Below are 12,398 nucleotides of genomic sequence, written 5' to 3'. Positions count from 1 at the left end.
TTTGGTCCATTCAGACAAACAAAAGACATTCATTTGCTTTTACTGTGTTGACTAGTATCCAAAGTCAAAGTAATAATCTTATAAATGAAATAATTTATTCAATTGGTATATGTTGATTATACTCTTGCAATAACCACATTTTTTTATTCTCAAGTCCTGCAAAACTGAGTAGAGCTGCAAATTAAGTTGATAATTCTCTATACGTTCCTCATTATAAGCAGCAGCCTCTCATTTTATCATTTGATACAATGTTATAGAAAAGATTGTAGCTGCTTTAGAAAGACAAGCACATTTACAAAGCACAGCCCTAAAAAGGGGAATAGAAAAAATATGTTTTGCAAAGTCCAAGTCAATAATCAATACATTTGAGTCTAATCAAGTCTAGACTACAAAGTCTGGAGAGTCTACAGTCAGAACCTGAAGGCTATAGTTGGAAAGTATCAAAAGAGTAAATGAGGAGTCTTTGTCTGCATCCAAAGAAAAGGGTGCAAACTTCAAACATCACACGCTCTTCCAGCGGCCGCATCGTCTCTTTTTATTTTGTTTTTATATCTGAAGCGACTCAAACAATCGTGTGAACATAAAAGTGCTCCAGGGGGTCAGATTCAAGTTTTTGAGGGAAAAAACTCCAGCACACACAGCATCCCATCAACTATCTACATGTTGTGCTTTGATGTCCATAACTTAAAAATTCTTGTTTAATCTACAACATGCACCCACTAGCAGGAACAAGAAATTGTGTTTTTCCCAAAGCTCGGCGAGGACTGTGCTCTTGTGCATTTGCCAACTTCATCTCTGCTGGTCTCACAGAACAGTTTGATAGACAGTTTGACTGCCTGTTTCTGCTCGAGGATTTCGCAGTGTTATCAAGGACACTTCACTCTCTCAAAGAGTATTTATAGGCTCTGTTTTCTGTGTGTGAGTGAATGTATGAACTCAGTTAAAAGGGGTTCCAGAGGCGGCAGCACAGGTACTCTGCAAATGACTTTTCATGTTACATGTTCATGGCAGGGTGGTAACAGGCTTCTCGCTCTTGACTTTCCCCTTTTATAGGAGCTCGTTCTTTTGTTCAGTGCTCCCCTCTTTCTTCCTTCCACTCTTTACATAAATTACCCAATCCCCCTTCATCGCCCTGCACATTCCATTATTGTCATCTGTCTTCTTCTGTCCACCTACAGTATCTGTTGTTTTTTCACACGCTGTTTCCAATGGCATCATCATCATTTCTCTCTGAGCTTCTCATTGATTTCTTTCTCCACTCGGTGCTGCCTCTCATCTTCTCTTGTCTTTGTTTTCTCTCCTACCCACCACCAGTTAAATAAAACTTCCTTATGCCCCCCTCTCTCCATCACAAGCAGATTTGGCCTGAGGCCATTTATGTAAGTTTTTTTTCTTGCTCCACTTGGAGAGCCAGAGGCCATGCCAACTCCAAGGCCAGCATGCACTGTGCACGCCATGTGCCCATACTTATGTATGATAACCCCTCAGAGATGAGAAGATTTCGAATTGTCAGTGCCGGCCAGTTTATAAAGCTGTGAACAACTTGAATCAAAGCACATCCTGAATAATAACTTAAATGATGACATTATTGGATGCAGTCTTGACATATGATGTTGTAATTGCACATTAGTCGTCTATTGCAGCAGGTTATGGGTTAACTGAAGGATTCAGTTGACACTGGCATGTTTATATGGCATGCATAGCTATAAAGGGATGATTATATTAAAGAGCACTCCAAGGAAAGATTCAAATGGCATCGGGGACAGCTGGAGCATTACATTAAATGTCACAATGGGATATTTTTTCTCTGACACTGTTAGACTCAACAAGTATTATTTTGCATTTGTAAATGTATAAAAGGCTGTTTATTAGCCACAGATATGAATCTATCAGGTTTTACTCGATAATTACATATTTTAAGAGATAAATATGCTCTGCCTTGAATGATAATTTATGTCTGAAGTGGGTTTTTTTAGTTTTGAGTGCATTTTCTCAAATGCAACCCAGACAGCTTCTCACAGTCTGCTCTGCCTCTCTCCTGCTGCTGTGGGATTTTTTCCATTTACACCGCCCCACCTCTCTCTCCACCTGGCCACTCCCCCTCATCAGCCTCATCACCTCCACCTGGTGCTCCCAGCTGCTCTTCATCTCCAATCAAGCCAATCAGCCTTACTCCACTCACTCTTTTCCAGATTGCGTCTAGTGGTGAGGATTGCAAATTGCAACCAGCTGAAACTTCTCCTGGTTAGAATTCCTTCAGTGTTTAATGTTCAGGAGTTTTTTTACCGAGAGTCAAATTGTCCACAAAGGTCTCTTCCACTCCAAAACATAAGGATCAGATGATTAAAGTGGTAAAAAGACTGAATTAACCAGTTTCAAATTACAAATCAGTGCTTCTCCATCTCTTTTTGGCATGTCAGAGACGGGCCGCGAGCTCCAGCACCTGCAGAGGTTTTCACCGAGAACCCAATTATCCACAGCGCTCTCTTCCTCTCCAGAACAAACTGACCCAGTGATTTAAACTGATAAAACACAGAATAAGTAATTCCACATTAAAAAAATCAGTTGGAGGGGCTGCTAATGGCTAACTGGGGTAAAAACACAGATGGATCTATCTGAGCCAGTGTTTGGTTTGTCCGTTCTGGGTTACTGTTGAAAGCGGTGCAACAAGGTGATCTTTGTGGACAAGGACTCACTCCTTTTGTATGAACGGCTCATTCTAACAAGGTAACAAATGCATGACAATTGTTATTTTTAGGTGATTATACGCTGAAGAAAATATACTCATTTTATAATATCATATTCCATTTTTGCCGATATAGTCCCCTAAATCTGACACACTGGACCTGTAACGTCAGATAACTGCTTTTGTCCTGTCCGTGATAAAATAAACATTACATTTTGCTCTGAAGGAGGAGGACCAACAACTTATTTTATGTGGTGCTTTTTATCCACACAGTCCCTCACAGTGGCACATTTAGTTCATGTAAAAATACATTACAGTTCTGTCATACTCTACTCCCAAAGCCATGCACTCTATTGGTGCATATAGCATTTTATAGTATGTTTATAGAGCTGAATTTGGGACACAGTGTAGACTGCTTCCTTTTTGCTTAATGATTTCCCAGAATGCCTTCCAGCACCCCTCAGAGATAGGATGAGAACTTGTTGCTCTTATGATGTTAGTGAAGGGAGCAATGGCATTATCAAGAGAGCGGGAGAACCATAAATTCGAAAGAAACAGAATGAGGAAAAATGTGTGAATAGCAGGCATTACTCAAAACACTATTGTGGCTGCGGTCGACGGACAAATTGGTGTCTCTGGGCTCTGTAAAGAATCAATGGTGCAGAGTGCCGCGCTCACACTGTGGCGGCTGACTTTTGGATATTTCATTGCTGGAGGCATGTGGCAGAGTTGAAGTTGGAAACAGGGTGTGATTATGAGAAATATATTATCAGAATGTGGTAGGGGCTAACGTCAGTCATCATCAATCAAATTAGCTTTTTTTCTTTCTTTTCTGAAGGGTTGGTCTCTGCTTTATGGAGCTCTGTCTGTGAGAGAACAGTTGGAAGTGGATGCACTACAAAAGCATTTCTCAAGAGGAAACGCGTCCTTGTGTGGGAGGTGCAGAATTGCCGTGAGTGAATATGTGGCACCTTAAATTAAATTAGCCTAGATAATACATTACTGTACTGTTGTAGAACATCCGTTATCCAATGAAAGAAACAGTCTGATAATATTTGGGCAAACAGAACCAAGGCCAAAAATAAAAAATATGTTTTTCTCTCTGAGGAGGCATCAACCAGTCTGGATGATCATTATGCGAAGTCCATGTTTAAAGTCGTGCTGTGACAGATGGATGTCAGAGAGAGTGGCTATAGATTGCAGTATGTTGGATGACAGTTATTTACATCTCAGCCAGACAAGCCTTCAGTGAGAATGACACATTTCCCCCCTATTTTAAGAATTTTATCCAGTCAAATTAAGCATCATACGATCTGCAAAAAGTCTCTGAACATTTTAAGACTGGTATCATTTCTCTGCCTTAGGTTATTAGCAAAGACAAATCTACAAAGTAATTATCTCGTCTTTTATATGCATCCATCAATTGATCAACCAGACTTTACTCAGCACATTTCATGCAGGTTAGTGCACTTCAAAGTGCTTTACAGATGACTGACATGCAGATGATAAGACAGAACAAATGAAGACTGTTAAGACAACACCAAAAAAGAAACAAGACTTTGAGACAAATGCACACAAGATAATAAAAAATGATGAAACTGATGAAAAAAAATTAAAAATTAAAACTATTATAACATTAATAAAAAAAGATTGAAGATAAAATAGATCAAGAGATAAAATAAGAATGACAATGACAATAAAATGCAACAACAATAATAACATTAATAATCATGATATTATTATTATTATCATCATCATCATCATTTGTAGTAGTAGTAGTAGTAGTAGTAGTAGTAATAGTAGTGGTGTCATTGTTTTTTTCATTTTCATTATAAAATAGTTAAAAATAGTCAAATGAAGGATTAAAAACTAGATACACTAAATTTAAAGGAGAAAAACAAAGACTTTTTTATGTTAGTAAAATAACCGATTTTAAAAAAATTAATACAATTTTAAAACAAAAATGATAAGATAAGGGAAATAATTATGTAAATAATGCCTCTAAACCATCCTTAATCAAATGCCTGGCAGAAAAGATAGGTTTAAAGTTTTTAAAAGATTTCCAGCTGTTCTCAGATCCTCAGGCAGACTGTTCCAACGGCTCAGAGCATAATAGCTAAAAGCTGTCTCGCCAAAGGTTTTATTCCTGCATTTAGGAACAACTAAGAGACTCGTCGTGCCAGAGGACCTGAGGGGCTGTACTGTTTCAGAGACTCACATCAATACAGAAGCTGACAGGCAACCAATGTAAGGAGTTTTTAACTAGTGTAATGTCTCTTTTCATCGCATCCTGTTCAGAACTCGACCTACAGACTTCTGAATCAGTCCAGTGTGCTCAATACAAAGCGGGTATTAGTTTGTCAGTGTTGCTTAATTACCTGGACAAATGTGTATTTTTGTCAGTGTTCGCCCTCAAATATGTTCAGCATCACTGCTGGGTGTGGTCAGATGTGTACTGTGTTGCACCTATAACCACAGCCAGCAGTGATGTTATGGTGTACTGCAATACATTGCAAGAAATGACAAAAATTCACAAAAAATGATTGAAAAGTTACAAGAAAATTGCCTAAAATCTTAAAAAAGAAAAAGACAGAAAAGTAAAATAATGAAAATATGAAATAAACTGAAAAAGTGCTAAAATAATATATATATATATATTTAAGTTATATAACCTCATTTTAATATATAATTATCATAATTATACATATAATTTTCTTGATATTTTTCTCAAGTTATTTGAAAATGATTTTCCCTCTCCATTGCTCTATTTTAGCTAAGGTCATTTTCTTGTCAGCTTGTACAATTTTTCTTTTGCAATTCATGGAACGTTTCTTATATATATATATATAATATATGCTAGAACATTTAAGTTTTTCTCGTGGCTGTATGTTGTAAATGTGTTCTTTGTATGTTCATGCACATTTTACTTGGAAAAAGAGCAGGGTTAGGGTTAGGGTGCCACAACACACCCTGTAGTGTCACAATATACCTTCAGTGTACAAAAGGACAAATACCTTTTATGCATAGCATCCCAATTGCACTGCCTCTCATGACTGCTGACTGCGACCACTCACCCGCTCTGGGTTACAGTCAAGTTCCTAGTTATTTGACAAAATGTCAGTAGGTGGGAAAACAACCAGTGTACGGCTGAACAAAATGTCACTTTACCAAAGTAAAGTACACGCTGCATTTTCTTTGATGGATGTTTCCTTGTATTATTGTTGAACTAGAAAACATTTTAGCTGCTTTTAAAATATCAGTGTGATGCCATGTCAACACAGTTACACAAAAGTGGAAGGGAAGGTGGCAGACAGTCGAGCACTAGGACCCAGGGAAGCGGCAGAGTCTATAAAAAAGGGACAGGAAGCTCACCTGGGCCTTTCTTCCTGAACTGAGACACACCTGAGAGAGATTAGCTGAGGCCAGCCTTTGCTTGGTATGGATTTGGTAGGCTCCCTTATTTTAAAATGTGTTTTTAGTCCCTTTAATATAGTGTCAACAAGGTTCCACCTGCATTTCTCCAGCTGGGTGAGGGGATTGCGTTCCTGTACAGTAAGGTAGCCCATATATTATCTGCTTTTTACTTTATGTTTTGTAAAATGTTTCTTGTTTTATTTTGTTTTATAATGTGCTTTGCTTCTGCTTGTTTTTTCTTTTTTTGTTTTTTTGTGTGTCTCTTCTGCTGTGTTAAAGGGGAGACTGAGTAGTAGAGCAGCCATCTTGGAAGTGTGTTTTGTTATGTCATCTTGCAAGGAAGCAAACTGAGTGCTGTAAAACCATCTGATCTGGTTGGTGTGTAGTGACAGTTTATGCATAATTTGCCTACATTTTGTGACAATGCCCTTTTTTTATGCATAACTCTACTAACTAATAGTGTATTCTAGACTCACCAGTGGTGGAAGAAGTATTCAGATCCTTTACAGAAGTAAAAGTACTAATACCACACAGTAAAGATAGTCGTAAAAGTAAGAAGCCAAGTATTATCAGAAAAATTTACTTACAGTATTAAAACTCAAAGACGCGATGCAGAAAAATCTTAGAAAACCCAAACTCAAAAAAAAAAACTCAAAATGATGATCCAAATTCAAAATTCTTTTTTAAAAAAAGAAAAAAACACACCCTCAAAATTAATTAAAAAAGGAAAAATAGAAAAAACACCAAAAACTCAAAATTATTTATAAAATAATAATGAAAGACAAACAAAAACTTTGAAAAAAAGTTTGAGAAAAAAAAAAATAGCCCCAAAACTCCAAATTATCCAAAAAAAAAGACTTCAGTGTTTATCAAAATAGTTGGCAATTAATTTTCTCAGAATCAACTGATTGATTAATCAACTAATTGGTACTGCTGTATTTGTATAGCCTGTTGTTCAAAGGTCATTTATCTAAAGGTGTCAGACAAATGCAGTTAAGTAAAAAGTACAATATTTCCTACAGAAGTGTGTTGGGGAAAAGTATAAAGTAGCAGGAAAAAAACTCAAGTGAAGTACCTCAAATTCATACGTAAGTACAGTTCTTGAGTAAATGTACTGAGTTACATTTCAATACTGACCCTCATATCGTTCACTGATCACTTATTGGTGATTTGAGTTATGGGTTAATCGGACAAGTTACTCCATCCTTCCTCTTATGGCTGGCATTTAGGCTTGTCATTGAAAATCATTGCTGCCACATAGTTCAAATAAAAAATGATGAGTGTCACCTGGTCATAGGTGTAGATGTTGGAGGAGACTCAGGGGACACGTCACCCTCAATAAAAACAAGAAAGTAGCATTGGACTGTCATTTTAATGATATTAAAGACATTTTTTGCCATAAATTGATGCAGAAAAAGAACAAATTGGTGCATAAAACTTAAACAAAAATGCATGACATTAAGTATTTGATGATCTAAATTTTCTGGCAGGAACCCTGAACCCTCTTTCATGTGTCCCACCCTTCCTCCCATATTGAAACTAAACCCACACCTTTGCCCTATCGCATAAAAAAAATCACAGAAGAGCCAATCTTACTTAGTTGTCATTATTGAAACTTTTAAGTTAGATTTAGCATAATTATTTAGAACAGAATTTTCCTTTAAGATTGTATTTCAGATAATGTATAATCATACTGTAAGCTAACAGTATGATTTATAATCCATAGTACTGTTTTTTTTTTAAAAAAAAAAAAAAAGAATAGGGTTTTGGTTATTTTTTCTTTTTATAAGATTTGAAGTATTTAAAAGTTCTATAAACAATATGACAACATGAATTATTTTTCCAGAAATAGTGTCTCTGTTACTCAGGATAATCCACGGGGACTATTTCTTCACTTTTACGTTTTACCTCACTTTTTTTCAAAGCTGTGAGCACCACAAATAATAATAAATATGATAACTTTTATTTAATCAGGTAAATCCCATTGAGACTGTGCTATCACTTTCATGGAAGACCAGAGTAAATGTAAACAAGACTAAACATCTACAAAGCAATAATTGTGATAAATGCTAGTGATATATCGTGTCCCCATTGTCTACTACAGAAAGCAAAAAATGAAAATCCACGCACCTCTATTCTATTATCAGTTGTCAGGGTTGAGCCAGAAAACACTTTTTTTTCATGCTTCAGCACCAGCGACAGTCGTGGCTGTATAGGCATTATGTTGTTGTCCATCCATCCGTCCCATTCTCATACAGGCCTACGCAATATCTTAATAACACCTTGAAAGAACTTCTTCAGGTTTGACACAAATGTCCACTTGGACTCAAAATTATAATTTTTTGGTCACAAAAAGTGTTTGGGGGTTTAACTCAAGAATTCACACACCAATTATGACAAAATTTCACACAAATGTTTAAGAGGATAAAACGCTGAAATTATGACATTTCATAATCAAAATCTCATCTTCATTGTGACATTATAACATTCTGCAAAACCACAATTCACATACTGAATTGGTGACAGTCATCTTGGGTGTCCACCTTGAAACTGTGCTGATTGTATAAATCCTCTGTGCTGTCAGGTGGAAGATGTGTGTTAAGCATCAAAGTTTTAGAATTTGCATGCATATTTGAATTATTTATTTATTTATTGCGGCTATTTTGCCTTTATTAGATAGCAAAGATTATTAAGCATGAAAAGGGGGGCAAGAGGGCGGATGACAACCAGCAAAGGATCACAGGTTGGAGTTGAATCTGTGGCATCTGCGGCTAGAACATGGCCTTTGTACATGGGGTGTCCGCTCTGACAGGTGAGCGCCCACCATATTTAAATCATTGTCTACTGTCATGGCTGCATATGAGTCATGGATGTAAACTGTAACTGCAACTATGACTAGTTTGCAGTGGCATATGACCCAGAGGCGGTAATTCTAGTTTGTAATAATTTGGCGGCATCACCACCGACTGGATGTACCAGTGTCACTCCTCACCTATCCACTAGGCTCCCTCTGTGTTTTTCCACCTCTTCACATCTGACCTGCTACCTGCCTCACCACCTCATCACACCATTAGTGTCTCTGTATATATGTAAAGCTGACATTTTGCCTGCTGGCTTTTGTCAGATTGTCCAGGCTGCTGTGTCTGATTTGGGGCCTCCCACCCACCACATCCGACCTATTTCAGCATATATGTCTCCACTGTCTTTTTTTTGCTACATATGTCATATTGTCAGTCAGTATCCTGGTTTCTGCATTTAGTTCCTGCTTCCAAAAGAAACCACAAAATCCAAAAACACTTTAAAACCAAACTACCCTCAAAGTGGTGGAAGCTGTGCAAGATGTTGAATATTTTAAAATGTAATTTCACTTTAGTATGCTTAATTCCTCATGCTGTACCTATCCAGTGGCTCAACATTTTTCAGTCAGTCCATGTGATGCCGCTTCTGTGTGCACCTGTAGTGTCTTCAGGATGAGCCAGTAGATAACAATCTTAAGCCTGTATCTGCATAACCTTTAATCTGATCGCAGAGAGATGACAGTTATAACTCCCCCTTGTTTGGTTTGCTTGTCTGCAGGATAAGATGCACCTGCTGGGATGGTTCTACTACTTTTTTATTAACCGGTAGAGATAAAGGGAGGTCTGGGCTTATACAATGAACTCTGCCCAGCACCAACGGTAGACAGACACAACGAGCGACTAGCTGGTGCACACAGAGGAGCATTTAGTGGCTAAAGAATCAGATGTTTACCAGGGGAGTTAGTGGACACTTAATAGAGCTAAAACGAGAGTGACTATTGGACTTAGATCTGTAAGGTAGCCATGACTTTTGGTATCTGCTGGCTGTGTAAATAAGCCACTGTTTAACCCTCTGAAACCTGAATGGACATCAGTTTTCTTGTGCTCTGTTCAGATGCCTCTCACAAGCTATTTGACCCTTTGAAACCTAAGAAAATTGGTTTGATTTCTTTCAAAAACATAGGGAAATTAAGGAATGACCAACTTTCAGTCCATCCCTGGCTGCTTAGCAGTGGATATCTCTGCAATACAATACATAGGCATTTTAGACATAAGGTCAAAGGTGTTACTTCTTCACACTCTGAATGTTTTAAACTAAACTTATGTCCAGATCTCACAAAATGCACCTTTAAAATAATTATGTGTGAAAGTTCATTATGATCTTTGGAAAAGTCTTAACTTAAGGTATGCTCGTTTTCTTTTTCAGAGCTTTCAGCTGCAACTGAAGGTCCAAACTCTTAATCAGCAGATGGAGTTTGCATCATAATAACGGTAAAGTATTTGCTGATTCTGAATAAATTAACCAAATCAGATATATTAGATGCAATATCGTCTGAAAGAATCGAATGTGGGAGAATTCAAATACTATAACTCGTCTTGTGTCTTAACATCCACATACTGTGCATGAGTGTGCAGAAATCTGTATGCAATGCGTTTGTTTTCTCACAAAGGGGGCTACAAGGGGGGGTGGGGCGAAACATGAAAGGGAAAGATGGTGATTGTCTATGCAGCATATGGATAATTCTCATTATGCTAGCATGTGTTTTGTAATGATTTGTTCAGGAATTGCATTATGCGGCTATGGAATCAGTGTCGGCAGATGTGGTGATGTTTCTGTCTGCTGCTCTGCCCGCTCCTCTCCATGTTTCCAGCTGAGAGCTAAGTAGAAACACGTCTAATTACCCAGTTTACACCGCAAATGTAATTACACCCCTATGGGAAGTTACACATTGAGTGTTCAGTACTGAAAGCGAGGAAGCAGAGGGTGTGGAGGGTCTTTTCTCTGTGGGTTTGTGTGTATTCATCACAGGTTCATCAGTGAAGCTTTATTGTGAAGATCTTCTTGAAGCTTACAGGGCCGATTAATATTTAATTGAGCATTCAAACGCCCTTTAAATGTTACAGTTCAAACAGGATTAATAGAAAAGAATAATAAAAAAGGCATTTGAAAAGGCGAACATAATAGAATATTTCTGTCTTGCTATTGAGCTTTCAATACCTGCATCTGACTTAGAATAAAACAATTCAGCTCGAAGCTCATAAATCTCTTTCCCAGAGGGACGTGGCTAATCACAGACACACCACATGTCTGAAGCTTTTATTTAGCCAGATTATCAGTGCAGGAGGTAGTGAGCAACAATGCTGCGGACCACATTCCTAAACACACAGCCTGGGAAGGTGGTGATTGCTGGAAATTTTCCAACCTTGTATTAAATTAGATTTCAAAGAGAAAAAAAGAGAAAGCTTATATTAAATGGGGGATTGGAGAGTAGGGGCTGTCAGAGTGGAGTTAATGTGTAAAAATGATCTTTTCTTCATGCTCAAAGACATTTTTTTTCATGATTTTTACCCACAAGTAGCATGTGAGCCCACACGTTTAATGACACACACTCAAAGGCATCTACTAATCAATCACACTCTCAATGTGCTGCAATTATTTCAGCGCAGTTAATGTCTTTTTTTTTATCGTAATAGCCTGGAGTCTCCTTTTTGCCAGCTGAAGTACTGAAATTCATACACAGCAAGAGATGAAAAACACAGAAATAGAAACTGAAATAACATAATAGCCCCAATGAAAAACCTGTGCACTGTGCACATAAGGTGTAGCATCTGTCTTTTGTTTTTGAACTGCAGCAGCACCTAAGTCATGTTAAAGAGGAGAAGAATGTTTAATTGTCCCCGTAGGAAAATGTGTTTTGGACTCCATATTGCTGCATCCACACAAAAACAGTTACAGCATCAATGTGACAGATGTAACCTAACATATCAAAAAACAGTTTACACTAGGGTATTGCACAATCCAGCACAATAGAGAGTGGAAGCAAAAGACAGATGGGGTGTGTCCCGTCACAGCACAAATGTCTCTTTCTTTGAGCATACCTGCGTCTTTTCTTTGTCCCCTCAAAATTGATGTTTTTGCCTCCATCCTGCTCTGCTGACTTGGTATTGTTGGTCTTGGTATTGTTGGAAAATGAAAAAGCAGATTTGTTGGAGGGTGCACACTTGAGTTTCCTTTTAGGAAGTAATTTTAGTTCAAACTACATCCTGACTGCACGTCTGACAGTAGAGGCACTTTAAAAGCTAATGTACATGGTGTTTATTTTTGCCACTAATGTCACTGTTGACATGGATTTTTTTTAAGCACATTGCATTCCACTCTGTAAACATATTAAGTGTTATTGGCCTTAATACAAAAGCTATCAATACACCAATAAAAAGAGAAGTCTGCAAGTACACTATATTAAAATCATCAGTGATGTAGCATAGGAAAAAATGCTGTA

This window comes from Plectropomus leopardus, chromosome 15, assembly GCF_026936395.1.
Source record: "Plectropomus leopardus strain MGB_pleo_1.0 chromosome 15, ASM2693639v1, whole genome shotgun sequence".
Lineage (NCBI taxonomy): Eukaryota > Metazoa > Chordata > Actinopteri > Perciformes > Serranidae > Plectropomus > Plectropomus leopardus.
Note: the sequence above shows the minus strand (reverse complement) of the source record.